At 47.2% G+C, this 14,173-nt stretch overlaps 1 pseudogene; it reads right to left on the reverse strand.

Annotated features, from left to right (window-relative positions):
• Nucleotides 1–515: 515 nt before the first annotated feature.
• LOC148478245 (lymphocyte antigen 6E-like) lies at nucleotides 516–13,283 on the reverse strand (annotated as a pseudogene).
• Nucleotides 13,284–14,173: the final 890 nt, after the last annotated feature.

The raw sequence follows: 14,173 nt of genomic DNA on the forward strand, positions 1-14,173 counted from the left end.
GGGGGGTGAGGCTTGTAGTAGAGAGACAGACAGGTGTGTGAGGCTGGAGATACACATGGCGACGGTGCTGAAAACAGATACCAGTACTGTAGGTGACAGAATGAGCTTCATTATAAACACACATTCTCCCACCTTATGGTAAGACACCTGTCTCTTCTTACTGACAGCTGTTCTCTGGTCTCTTTGGTCTGGAGCGTAGATCCACTTACACAGCAGAATTGCTAGGAGAAGCTGCTGCCACTGGGGATGTGCAGCAGCTCTGTCCTGTCAATTATACTGCATGTTCTGGCCATAGCTCTAGTAAAATTGCATTATATATACTACTGTAATATTTACTACTGCAATTGTGGTTATTATTTAAATGGCTGAGCACACCGGGAGGAGGGTATCCGGGCAACTGGAAACCACCCCTGTGTTTGCCTATGTCCTCCCATTAGAAGCAAGTCACAATAATGGAAAGATTTTAAACCATTTTTATTATAGTCTGCATATCAGGACTTATTTACAGTCATACATTATATAGAGGAACTTCTCAGGAGAGTCCCGACGAATCCCAGAGCCACAGCGAGGAGGGTGTAGGTGGACTTGACACTATTGGCCCCATTGATGTTACACCGGTCGGTGCTACAGCAGGACACTTGGGTTGAACCATCAAATAACTAAATGCAGATGATGAGCAGTTCGATGAACACATCTTAGTGATGGTGGAAGCAGACAGAAGACTACCTAGAGTGTACAAGACAGAAAAGAGTGAGACAATATCAGTACTTCCTATGAGCATGGACACTATGGGGTCTATGTACTAACCTGGAAGAGAGATAAGTGCCAACCAATCAGCTCCTAACTGTCATTTTTCAAACACAAACAGCTTGTAAAGGGAGAGGAGCTGATCAGTTGGTACTTTATCTCCGTCCACTTTATCTCTATCCAAGGCTTAGTACATCTCCTCCATGTATGTAGTGTGGATCAGTATAGTCCTATGGCACAATATGGGCACTTAGTTTCTATAGAGTATGGGACAGCATGGACAGTCCCCAGTCACCTGCACACAGGTCAGCGAGGAGACATATAACATTGAATTTCTCAGGCAGTTACAGGTGTTTCTCAGGTAGGGCGTAGGCCAAAGGGTAACAACAGAAATCCACTGAAAGTAAATTTAAAAAGCAGAAATGTCCATTCACTGTCATAGACCAAGTTTAAACTACAGTAATACTTTTGAAGAAGCTTGTTAATATTAGAGTAACTGAGGGCCTCATTTATCAACAAGTGATGTTCTTGTTATCAAGTTGTTACTAATCTTAAATAGTGCTCCAACCAATCAGCTGCTGTCAATTTTCAAACATATGACAGTCAGGAGCTGATTGGTTGGAGCAACATTTAAGATTGGTAACGAGTAATAACAAGAATGTCACTCATTGTCCTAAATAGAGTGTAAGCTCTTAGCGACAGCCATATTATAGTGATTTCCAGGCGACCTAGGACCAATGAGATCTCATTTTTGTGATTGGTGGATTAATTTGTCCTAACTTATGAATTGATTTTTATTTTCTAAAAGGTTTAGCAAAATCTAAGTTCTATCTCGTTACAGGACATTGAAAGTAAATGAGGTCCCTCTATTGGTAACAATATGATTACCGGTAACTAGCTTTTATATTGTGTTTTTGTTTGTTTGCTTGTTTATTTATTTTTTAATTCAATTTATAGTAGAATAAAAAGATAAAGGGGCCTATTCATGATGTTTACATTCTAACTCGCTGCGGATTCCGGAACAATTCATCAGTGCTCTGACGCGGTGACAGCTGATGCGAAAATCAGCTGCCCCCGCGAGCGGACTCATTCCTTCTTTTTGGAGCAGTGAATCTTTTCACTGCTCCTTACGGAGCAGTGACGGGAGTGCGCATGCGTGATCTACAGGTCACGCATGCGCATAAGAGCCCCGACATCTGGAGGAAGGAGCCAGACAGGGGCGGAGGCATCCGAAAGGATCCCTCTTTGCCGACACAGGACTTCTTTCCATAGGGAAGAGGCAGTGTGAGCAGCAAGTACGGGACATGGCGAATGCTCCCGCAGTCAAGCTCTGAAAATATCATTTTTTCAGAGCTTGATGAATTATGTCCCCTTACTAGTGTATGGGGACAGCGGCCATTCTGGGAGAGGAAGGTAAGCAGGGGATAACTGTGATACTAGTGTATGGGGACAACGGCCATTCCCCGACAGGAAGGTAAGCAGGAGACATCTGTGATACTAGTGTATGGGGACAGCGGCCATTCCGGGAGAGGAAGGTAAGCAGGGGATAACTGTGATACTAGTGTATGGGGACAGCGGCCATTCCGGGAGAGGAAGGTAAGCAGGGGATAACTGTGATACTAGTGTATGGGGACAACGGGCCATTCCGGGAGAGCAGTGTGAGCAGCAAGTACGGGACATGGCGAATGCTCCCGCAGTCAAGCTCTGAAAATATCATTTTTTCAGAGCTTGATGAATTATGTCCCCTTACTAGTGTATGGGGACAGCGGCCATTCTGGGAGAGGAAGGTAAGCAGGGGATAACTGTGATACTAGTGTATGGGGACAACGGCCATTCCCCGAGAGGAAGGTAAGCAGGAGTCATCTGTGATACTAGTGTATGGGGACAACGGCCATTCCGGGAGAGGAAGGTAAGCAGGAGATATCTGTGATACTAGTGTATGGGAACAGCGGCCATTCCGGGAGAGGAAGGTAAGCAGGGGATAACTGTGATACTAGTGTATGGGGACAGCGGCCATTCCGGGAGAGGAAGGTAAGCAGGAGATAACTGTGATACTAGTGTATGGGGACAGCGGCCATTCCGGGAGAGGAAGGTAAGCTGGAGATATCTGTGATACTAGTGTATGGGGACAGCGGCCATTCCGGGAGAGGAAGGTAAGCAGGAGATATCTGTGATACTAGTGTATGGGGACAGTGGGCCATTCCGGGAGAGAAAGGTAAGCAGGAGATATCTGTGATACTAGTGTATGGGGAGAGCGGGCCATTCCACAATAGGAAGGTAAGCAGGAGGTATCTGTGATACTAGAGTATGGGGACAGCAGGCCATTCAGGGAGAGGAAGGTAAGCAGGAGATATTTGTGATATTAGTGTATGGGGAGAGCGGGCCATTCCGCAATAGGAAGGTAAGTAGGAGACATCTGTGATACTAGTGTATGGGGACAGCGGCCATTCCGGGAGAGGAAGGTAAGCAGGGGATAACTGTGATAATAGTGTATGGGGACAGCAGGCCATTCCGGGAGAGGAAGGTAAGTAGGAGATATCTATGATACTAGTGTATTGGGACAGCGGGCCATTCCGGGAGAAGAAGGTAAGCAGGGGATAGCTGTGATACTAGTGTATGGGGACAGCGGCCATTCCGGGAGAGGAAGGTAAGCAGGAGATAACTGTGATACTAGTGTATGGGGACAGAGGGCCATTCCGGGAGAGGAAGGTAAGCTGGAGATATCTGTGATACTAGTGTATGGGGACAGCGGCCATTCCGGGAGAGAAAGGTAAGCAGGAGATATCTGTGATACTAGTGTATGGGGAGAGCGGGCCATTCCGCAATAGGAAGGTAAGTAGGAGACATCTGTGATACTAGTGTATGGGGACAGCGGCCATTCCGGGAGAGGAAGGTAAGCAGGAGATAACTGTGATACTAGTGTATGGGGACAGAGGGCCATTCCGGGAGAGAAAGGTAAGCTGGAGACATCTGTGATACTAGTGTATGGGGACAGCGGCCATTCCGGGAGAGGAAGGTAAGCAGGAGATATCTGTGATACTAGTGTATGGGGACAGTGGGCCATTCCGGGAGAGAAAGGTAAGCAGGAGATATCTGTGATACTAGTGTATAGGGAGAGCGGGCCATTCCACAATAGGAAGGTAAGTAGGAGACATCTGTGATACTAGTGTATGGGGACAGCGGCCATTCTGGGAGAGGAAGGTAAGCAGGGGATAACTGTGATAATAGTGTATGGGGACAGCAGGCCATTCCGGGAGAGGAAGGTAAGTAGGAGATATCTGTGATACTAGTGTATTGGGACAGCGGGCCATTCCGGGAGAAGAAGGTAAGCAGGGGATAACTGTGATACTAGTGTATGGGGACAGCGGCCATTCCGGGAGAGGAAGGTAAGCAGGAGATAACTGTGATACTAGTGTATGGGGACAGCGGCCATTCCGGGAGAGGAAGGTAAGCAGGAGATAACTGTCATACTAGTGTATGGGGACAGAGGGCCATTCCGGGAGAGGAAGGTAAGCTGGAGATAACTGTGATACTAGTGTATGGGGACAGCGGCCATTCCGGGAGAGGAAGGTAAGCAGGGGATAACTGTGATACTAGTGTATGGGGACAGCGGCCATTCCGCAATAGGAAGGTAAGCAGGAGGTATCTGTGATACTAGAGTATGGGGACAGCAGGCCATTCCGGGAGAGGAAGGTAAGCAGGAGATATCTGTGATACTAGTGTATGGGGAGAGCGGGCCATTCCGCAATAGGAAGGTAAGTAGGAGACATCTGTGATACTAGTGTTTGGGGAGAGCGGGCCATTCCGCAATAGGAAGGTAAGCAGGAGACATCTGTGATACTAGTGTATGGGGAGAGCGGGCCATTCCGCAATAGGAAGGTAAGCAGGAGGTATCTGTGATATCTTCTGCTTTACCTAATTGGTGAATGGCCCGATAACTTAATTTTTACAATTGTAGGTGAAAATTTTAATTTTCACCTGCTTTTGTGAAAATTAAGTGATGATGGATAGGCCTCATAGAAAGCAATAGGGGTATAGAAAAAAGAGTGGAAGAAGTAGGGTTTGGTTCACTTACAATTTAATATACTATACCATGGGTCTGATGCAGATATGTACGAAATGCCGATATTGGGATCGGTATGAATGAGCGCCAGTCCTATGCCGGCGGTTCAAATCCCGACGCTGGAACCTCGACAGCAGTGACAATCCTGATTGGTAAGTAGAGGACTTTCCCTAACCCTTTCCCCCCCTAACCCTAACCCTAACTATCCTTTAGGGGTATCTAACCCTAACCCCCCCCTAGTGCCTAACCCTAGCCCCCCTGTAAGTGCCTAAACCTATCCCCCCCGGTCCCTGCAGCTTAAACCCAACCCTCCCGGGGGGTGCCTAATCCTAACCCCCCTTCCCCTAGCCTAACTCTAACCCTCCCGAGGGGGTTCCTAAGCCTAAATCCCCACGGGAGCCCTGAAACCTAACCCCCCCCCCGCAGCTGTCCGCGCCCGCCGCCCAGCTTACCGTCGTTCGTGATGCCATAGGGATAATGATAGGTGTCGGGATTTCGACGCCTATCATTAGTCCCCTGTATGGGATTACACAGTCGGGAAGCCAGTGGTCGGCATTTCGACCATCGGCTTCCTGACTGCATATTTATTATTTACGCAGATGAGCAGTTATCTGTCCGTCTGTGCATACGTCTAGGCCACAATGCGCATGTGCGGCGATTGTATTGAGATCAAATGTGACTACGGTTGTAGCCTCAGTTCCTGCGGGCATTCTGCGCGACCGTAGGGTCACTCAGATTGTAGATTTTCGAAGGATTTGCGACCACCGCTGTGTGTTAGTAAGCACTTGCTGGGGTCTGCGAAGGCGCGCGGCGGGGGGGGAAAGGGGGCATTTCAATACATTTCCAGGCGGCTGCAGCATTACTGCATTTTCCTGCAGCAGCCGCGATTGCATTAGCGTCCATATCTGAATCAGACCCAATAAGCACACACAGTGCGGCCAACATTGTCATGTCATGTAAACAAGAACAAGGGGACAGCTTTAAATGTCTAGAGAACATTATGCTGCTCTTGTAATTAATCCAAAACAGCCACATAAAGGGCTCTATTTATTAACATTATTTTTAGGTTTTGTTTTTCACACCCTTTTCACATTATTTTAGTATTACCTACATTTACTAAAGGGCAATTGGAGTAGAATTCATAAAAGCCCTAAGCCCTAATTATCACATATTAGTAGTAAGCAGATCGCATTTCCCATAATTGTAATGGGACATGTGATCTGCCTGAGACTTACTAAAAATAGACGGGAACTGGCCCCAGTGATCAGCTGACCACAAGCTGAACACTACAAAAAAAAAAAAAAATAGTTAAAAAAAAAACCTTACCTGCCTCCAGGGCCGGTGATCGGTGCTCCAGTGATGTCCACCGGGGCTCTGGTCAGCTGGTCTCCTGGCTCCTGCACTGTGACCCTGCTGGATACAACAGCTGACCGCATCACAGTGCAGGACGGGAGACCAGCTGACTGGAGCCCCGTTGGGAGGACATCACTGGAGCAGCGATTACCGTGAAATTAAGGGGGGGCACAAGTGGCAGCCGGTCGGAGCATGCAGGCTCCTTGTCACTCTATTTTTTACGAAAAATACAGTGATGTGGCTGTGGAGGGGATTCGCAGGGACAGAGCTTTATCGCAAGCTCTGTCCCTACAAGGGATTTTTAATAAATCCCTGTGATATTGCCTGAATTCACAATGCGAATTCAGGGCCTAATTCAGACCCGCTCGTGAGCGTTGAGCGCTTGCAAGCGTGTCTATGTTGGCCAAGTGCGCATGCGCTTGACGGAGGGCGTGCCAGGGGTGTGGCAGCCCAGATGGAGGCGTTCCCATGTGAACGCCTACCTTCTGGAGCCGGCCCCACTGACATCACAAGTGATGTCAGTGGGAGTGCTTTCGGCTCTGATAGAGCCAAAAGCACTTCTGGGCTTGCGGCCACGAGACCCTACTGCAACAGTCTCGTCACAAGCCCGATGGTCGCAATGATCTTGACCATCGCGACCATCATTTTGGCCGCTTGCTATAGCTGTGGGTGGTCACCCACAGCTATGCGATCGGCCAGGAGGCCGCACTAAAAACTAAGAGGGACGGCCCTGATTCAGAGCGAGCGCTCTGTCAGAGCGTCCGGCTCTGAATCAGGGCCTCAGTTAGAAATGTCACACTACAATCTTCATTATAAATGCGGTTTGTTGTAAATAGGCCCCAAAGACCTTTTATTTGGCCATTCAAGCGAGGGTCAGTGACTCTTCCGAAAGTTGTACAACTCCTGGAGGTATAGTCACTAAACTGCGGGTTTTTAGAAGTGGAGATGTTGCCCATAGCAACCAATCAGTTTCTAGCTATTATCTTCTATAAGGTGCTAGGTAAATGTTAAGTAGAATCTGATTGGTTGCTATAGGCAACATCTCCCCTTCTAAAAACTCTCACTTTAGTAAATATACCCCCTGGGGCGAGATGCACTAACACAGTGCAAAACTTACCGCCAATCACCGCATTTGTACTGATCACATACTGTATGTACTAACATACAGTATGCAATCAGTACAGCAAAGGACGGCTCTTCCGATAAGAGCTGTCCTTTGTGATCTCCGCTGCATCCTGGACTTCTGGGTTTATGACCCGGGAGACCATTTGCGCATGCGCAGGGTGACGCGCGGCCGCGGGGCATGCTGGGAGGGATCTGATTCGTTATTACAAATTGGTGATTGTACAATGATTTCCTACAACTAATTTATCCAAACCTTTCAGAATTGAACTTCATACTTCAGTATGATTTACCGCCGGCCGTATGGCGGAAGCCCGGCAGAGGTGATGATCCCAACTGCGCTATAGGTAAGTGTCTAAACCAAACCCCCCCTTCCCCGCTGCCTAAACCTAAGTCTCCCGGGGGGGTGCCTAACCATTACCTCCCCCAGGGGTGCCTAAACCTAACCCCCCTTTCTCCTAGCCTAACTCTAACATTCCCCCCGGGAGTCCCTATGCCGAACTCCCCCATCCCCGGCTAAGTGTACACTTACCACGGCTGAGGACGATCAGTCCGGTGTCCCCTCGGCATAGGCAAACGCAGCACACACCATAACCACAATAGAAATAGTAATATAATAGATTGTTACTAGTGCTGCATGTTCTTCTCAGTATCACAAATGAAATAATTGGCACCACCTGTGGATCTTTTAAAATGTGTCAGCCAACTAGGAGATGTGGAAAACATGCACTGTTAGAGGTGCACTGCTATAGACCATCTATAGGGTAAATTATTAATACTGTAGACTAATACACTATCCAGTGCATAAGGAGACCGATATGTACATATATGTCCAGGGCAGTACTATGTTCTTCTGCTGCTCCCCCAGACTCCTGGACTTGCTCCAGTGCTCAGGAATGGTGCCCACATCTGAAAAAAAACATTCAGCTCAGGCAAGATGGACCTCCTGCTGCATCTAATAGGATACTGTGATCGCTGGTCTTGTATATGCTGGAATTATGACACACAATATACTTTGTATGTAACATATCAAAGCTGGATAAGTGCTGATTATGCCCTCTTCATGCTCTAGAAATCCTGCGTTTGCCACTGCTCGGGGTTCCAGAGTCGGGATTAACATAGGCATCGGTATTTTCATGCCTATGTTAAATCCCTTGGGGGTGGGGCATGGGTTTTATTGTTATCGCGGGGGTGTCTGGATGGGTCGGCGGCTGCCAGGAGGCTTGCCTGCCTTTCTGGGTGTCCAAGAGTGGCACCCGATTTTTAGGGTCCTCCCGGCCTAATCGGGAGGGTAGGCAAGTATAGTGTATCATGGTGTTACCCAGGTGCAAAGTTACTGACTCTTTTCTGCTTCACTCCCAAAGCTCTTGCCTACTCTCCCGAATCGGCAGGGAACCTCCCAGAAATCGGGTAGCACTCCCGGCCCCTCCCCCAAAAAGCAGACAAGTCTCCTGACCACCCGCAACTCCCAACAAACCCCCACAGGGAGGGGACCAATGACTTGATTCGCACTGAATCATGTCCTCATGGGTTAGGGTTAGGCACCCCCGGGTGGAGGTTAGGGTTAGGCACCCCCCGGGAGGGTTAGGTTTAGGCTGCAGGGATGGGGGGGTTAGGTTTAGGCCATTACAGTGGGGTTAGGCACCCCTGGGGGGAGGTTAGGGTTAGGCAACCCCCCGGGAGACTTATGGTTAGGCTGCGGGGAAGGGGGATTAGGGTTTGGCAACCCTAAAAGAGGGTTAGGGTGTAAAAGTAGGTTAGTTAATATTTACCTTTCTAGCTTCGGGATCTTCACCCTGCCAGGCTTCCGCTGTCTGGTTTAGAACCACCAGCCATGCGGCCAGCGGTAAATCATACTGATTCCACGGGAACACTAGTGGATAAATTTACTCAGAATCTTGTCTGGTCGAGTTTTGCCATTTTTAAACACGATTAGGCTCGCTGAAACTCGGGTGATGTTAGGCTTCTAAAACACTCAAATCTGCCAAGAATCGTGTTTTGCTAAGATCGTGTTTTCCGATGGTGTCTGTGATCGAGATTTCTCACCCGAGTTTTCAGTATCTGACCACAGTCAAACTCTCCCGAGCAAGCAGCCTGCAGATATCAGTGAGATATGTGAAGGCTGCTTGTGTGTTTTAAAGGGGAAAAAAGGGTTGATTTATAAAAAAATGACGTAGGGTCCCTCCCCAAAAAACATAACCAGCCTTGGGCACCTTAACCAGCCCTGGTTCTAAAATCTGGGGGGGGGGAATGTAGGGTTTCACATATTTTAGGAACCAGCACTGTGCCGTTGAGCCAGTGCTGGTTTTAAAAATAGGGGGGGGAGAATTTTTAAAACCAACACCGGACTCAAATCCGGCTGGGGTGTAATGCCACAGCCAGGGGACCCTTTCACCGGGTTTCCCCAGCCAATTCATTATCACCCCAAGCAGGTCAAGCCGAGCCGGGGATCTAAGGGGAGGTGGGGACCCCCCAATAATGGGGTACCACTCTCCTGAGCACCCCAGGCTTAAGTTGAAGCCTGGGACTCTTCCCTGCACCCCTGGGCGGAGGGTGCAGGGGTAATAATGGGGTAATAATCATGTAAACTATTGTTTTTTACAGTGGAACTACAGGTGCCAGCGTGCCTGCTCTCTGGCACTTGTGGAAGTTTAAATAAGTTCAACTGATTTAAGAAACTTTTCTTATTGATAAAGGAACATCTGTGTTATACAGTATGACTCGAGCATAGATTGTGTATATTACCTATTGAGGCAGTACTAACAATGGTCATACATGACGTTTCATTGGCCGAGCAGTTGGTCTGTGTCATACATGCAGTGTTGCTGAGCTGGGAGGAACATGTATAACATGTCAATGAATAGGCTGGAAAAAACAAAACACAGCTTGTTAGCATGTAACATGTACATCCCCAGGGTCATCCCCCACACACATCCCAGTGTCAGTGTGTACGTGTGTTTGCTGTACATAAAGCTGTACCTTATTATTTATATAATAATAGAAGTAAAATGCAGATGCACACTCTGTAATACATTCTGCAATTCAAGTCAGAGGGGCCTATTCATCATAACTAAAATTTCTCTGGTGGTAATTAGGTTTAGAACTGGCATGAAGTACTACCTAATTACCAGAGGAATTCATCATTCCTCCTCCCCATAACTATCTATTCCGAAAAGCTGTCATTTTTGCGATGACAGCTTTTCGGGAAATAGATACTTTTCCCTGTCTACACTAACTTACCGCAGCTGGAATCAGTGCTGCGCATGCGCTGTTACATCTGTAAAACCAGCGCATGCGCAGCACTGCCTACACCTGCGGTAATTCTGTGTCCCCCCTACCCCCCTCTGCTCACCTCCCCCCCTTCCCCAACTTACCTGCCCGCTGCAGCCGCCTCTGGCTCTGGCTGCTGCTCTGACATGTGTTCTCCAGGCAGAACACAGTAAAGTTTAGAAGAAAAAAAAGGTTTTTATTCTAAACTTTACTGTGTTATGCCTGGAGAACACATGTCAGAGCAGCTGCCAGAGCCAGAGGAGCGACCAGGGAGCACCGGAGCGAGCGGAGGAAGACCTGCCCACGCTGACACAGGTAAGTGTCACCCGCTATACGCCACCTCACAGTGGCGGATAGTAACTCCATCAAATTCCAAAAATACATAATTTTCTGAATCTTATGAATTGCATAACTTCCATATCCCCATACTAATGTACTAATGTATGGGGAGTGTGGAAATTAACGCAGAGGGACTTAGCCAGGAGATATCAGTGTTTAGTGTCTTCATGAACACTAAAATAACTTTAATTAAGGAAAATGTTCTTAAAAACATTATTTTAGTGTTGATGTATAGGCCCCAGACTGAGGTATGTAGCATTATTTTGGCCAAAAATATGTGCCTATCCGTCACGTCCAGGTGACCTCATTAGACAGGTCCCTAACCTTCCTATGGTACAAGTCTAGGGCACAGGACCCCCCCAGGTCAGAACAATCAAACCATCCCAGGCATCACCCTAGTGAGAGATAGCAATTAAAGTGTGAAGGAGTGTCAGATATTAAAGAAGCTGCCTCTATGTGTGAGGGGATACGGTTAGTATACCGACACCCGGGATGCCGATCCCGGCGCCGGAATCACGATCAGCGTGGGAAGACAGGGAATGGAATCCCGAAATGGCTGGAGATACCGAAGCCGGAATCCCAACAGCCGGCATCCCGACAGCAGCCATCCCGATCTTAGGTATAGCGGGGCCGGGTAGGTGTTAGCCGCAGGGCGGGAAGGTAGGTTTAGGCATCTCGGGGGGAGTAAGGGTTAGGCTGTGGGAGGGGGGAGGTAAGGGTTAGGCTGCGGGAGCGGGGAGGTTAGGGTTTGGCTTTAGACAGGGAGGGTTAGATTTAGGCACTTACCATGAGAGTTAGGGTGCGGTTGGGAGAGGGTTAGTATCGGTGCAGGAAAAGAGGGTTAGGGGGTAAATAGGACAGGGGAACACTACTTACCGTTCCCCTGTCGGGATTGTAAGCATCGGGATGCCGCTATCAGTATATTGACAGCTGGCATCCAAAGTGTTGGGATATCATACCCAACCTATGTGTGAGGTGTCTTATATGGGTGAGAGGTGGTAATAAGGGTGTTACAAGTGTTACATAGATAAAAAAACAAATAAAGTATGAAATAAAGAATGAAATAAAGTATGCTATGTCTCACTACAGCGACGCCTTTGGGCAGATTACGCTAAGTACCTCCGTCTGACTTGAATTGCAGAATGAATTACAGAGTGTGCATCTGCACCTTCCTTCTTTTGTGTGTGACAATGTAATGGCCCCCATACACGGTGCGATTGGTATAAGATCTGATCTCGCATTCGATTTCCCTCTACGCGATTTGTGTAAAGAAAAGTAATGATTGTACAAATGACCATACGATTAGATGTATCTTAAACTAAAGCAAATCAATTAAGATATATCGTATGCAGCAAATAACCACACGATGCATCAAAAACGGCCATATCGTGTAAAAAGTCGTGCCGTGTATGGGGGCCTTAAGTCTCAAGTCTGGTAGCACCTCGCTATATATTAGAGTTAGGGTGTGCAGTCTAGGGTCTTATTATTATCCCTATTACAGTATTCAGTCCATCCTAAAGAAGAGGTGAAAAAATTTGATTCTACAGGTGTCATGGAACTACAAATCCCAGAATGTCCAATCACTGCACAATACCTGTAGAGTTATAGGCTGCCTTGTCAGCAGCCAATTAACCTACCAGTATGGGTTTTTTTAGGGTTGAGTGAGGAACATCTGTACCTGCAGGAAACACATGCAAAAATGTGGAAAACATGCAAACTCCACATATATACCGCTGTGGGAATTCAATCCATGACATCAGTGCTGTGAGGCAGCAAGCTAACCATTGCACCACCATGCTGCCCATTACCCTATGCTGTCATGTAATGTATCTTATCTCCCCATTGTACGACAGTGCTTAATGTGTTGGCGTCCTATGCATGAAATAATCATTGGCATTTCTTAGTAAATGGTGTATAATTATGGTGCATTATTATGTAGTGTGACCTCAGCAATGTCAGTGTTCCAATATTTGGAGCCATCCCCAGAATATAAACCTGCGGGAGGGTCCATGCTATAGTGCCCCCAGATCTGAAGGAGGAAAGTAGATATACATCATTGTGGTCTATGAGGCCAGTAGTTTGTATTGTTCTTGACACTGGTTGTGGCCACTGACCTGAGATGCTTTAGAGATGGGCCATATGGCTAGAGATATAAGGACTCAGATACAGTGGCTGAGGGGATGGATAAGGCCCTTACCTGTCCCTACGCAGAGGACCATCACCAGGTGGATGCCTGTGGCCACTGACCTGAGATCCTGTAGAGATGGCCCATATGTCTAGAGATATAAGGACTGAGGGGATGGATACACTGGCTGAGGAAATGGATGAGGCCCTTACCTGTCCCTATGCAGAGGACCATCACCAGAAGGACGCCTGTGGACGCTGCCATTGTGAGATGCAGGAGGTCAGTGGGGTTCTGGCTCTCACGTCTCCGTATATATTGACTTTGGGTTGTGCCTGGGAAGCTCAATTTCCAGGAATGCAGTCTCAGCCACTGGACAAAGGAAGACAGCCTGAGCCAACCTATAATTATAGGCTGTTATTATGGCCAGCAGGTAAGGAGCCTGAGAAGGTCATTTCCATAGTAAGGGGTAAATTTACTACAGTGAGAGTTTTAAGAAGTGGAGATGTTGCCCATAACAACCAATCAGATTCTACTTAACATTTAACTAGCACCATCTAGAAGATAATAGCTAGAATCTGATTGGTTGCTATGGGCAACAACTCCTCTTCTAAAAACTCTCACTTTAGTAGATTTACCCCTAAAGGTACGTACACACATAATGATGTTAGTAACCAACGATTTTCATTAACGATTTTCGTTCAGATTTTCCCTTGAAAAAGTGAACGAAAACCGTTCACAAAAATCGTTGGTTACTATATTAATGAACGATTTTGTGAATGAAAATCGTTTGTTGGACAGTCAGAATGGACGATGAACTACAAACTACAAACGGGAGCGCGCATGAACGATTTTTGTTCATCGCTCACCTTAAAAAGATGAACGATTTTATAAACTATTTAACAATAACGACATCGTTATAGTTAAATCGTTAAAAAAATCATTATGCGTGTACGCACCTTTAGTGTGTTTTAACATGTCTGAATGATGGTCATTTTGGGGAGGTTTCTGGTGTTCATACTCTTTATGGTACATCCAAGCCCAATTTGCCAAGTAAGTTCTGCAAGTGGTGGCAACTTGGCACTCATGCCAAGCAGGAGGCAGTTATTGCTGTGAGGCCTGATATACTGTAGAATCGTAATAAGGGGCATACATTA

Source organism: Taudactylus pleione, unplaced genomic scaffold, assembly GCF_031769625.1.
Source record: "Taudactylus pleione unplaced genomic scaffold, aTauple2 ptg000670l, whole genome shotgun sequence".
Lineage (NCBI taxonomy): Eukaryota > Metazoa > Chordata > Amphibia > Anura > Myobatrachidae > Taudactylus > Taudactylus pleione.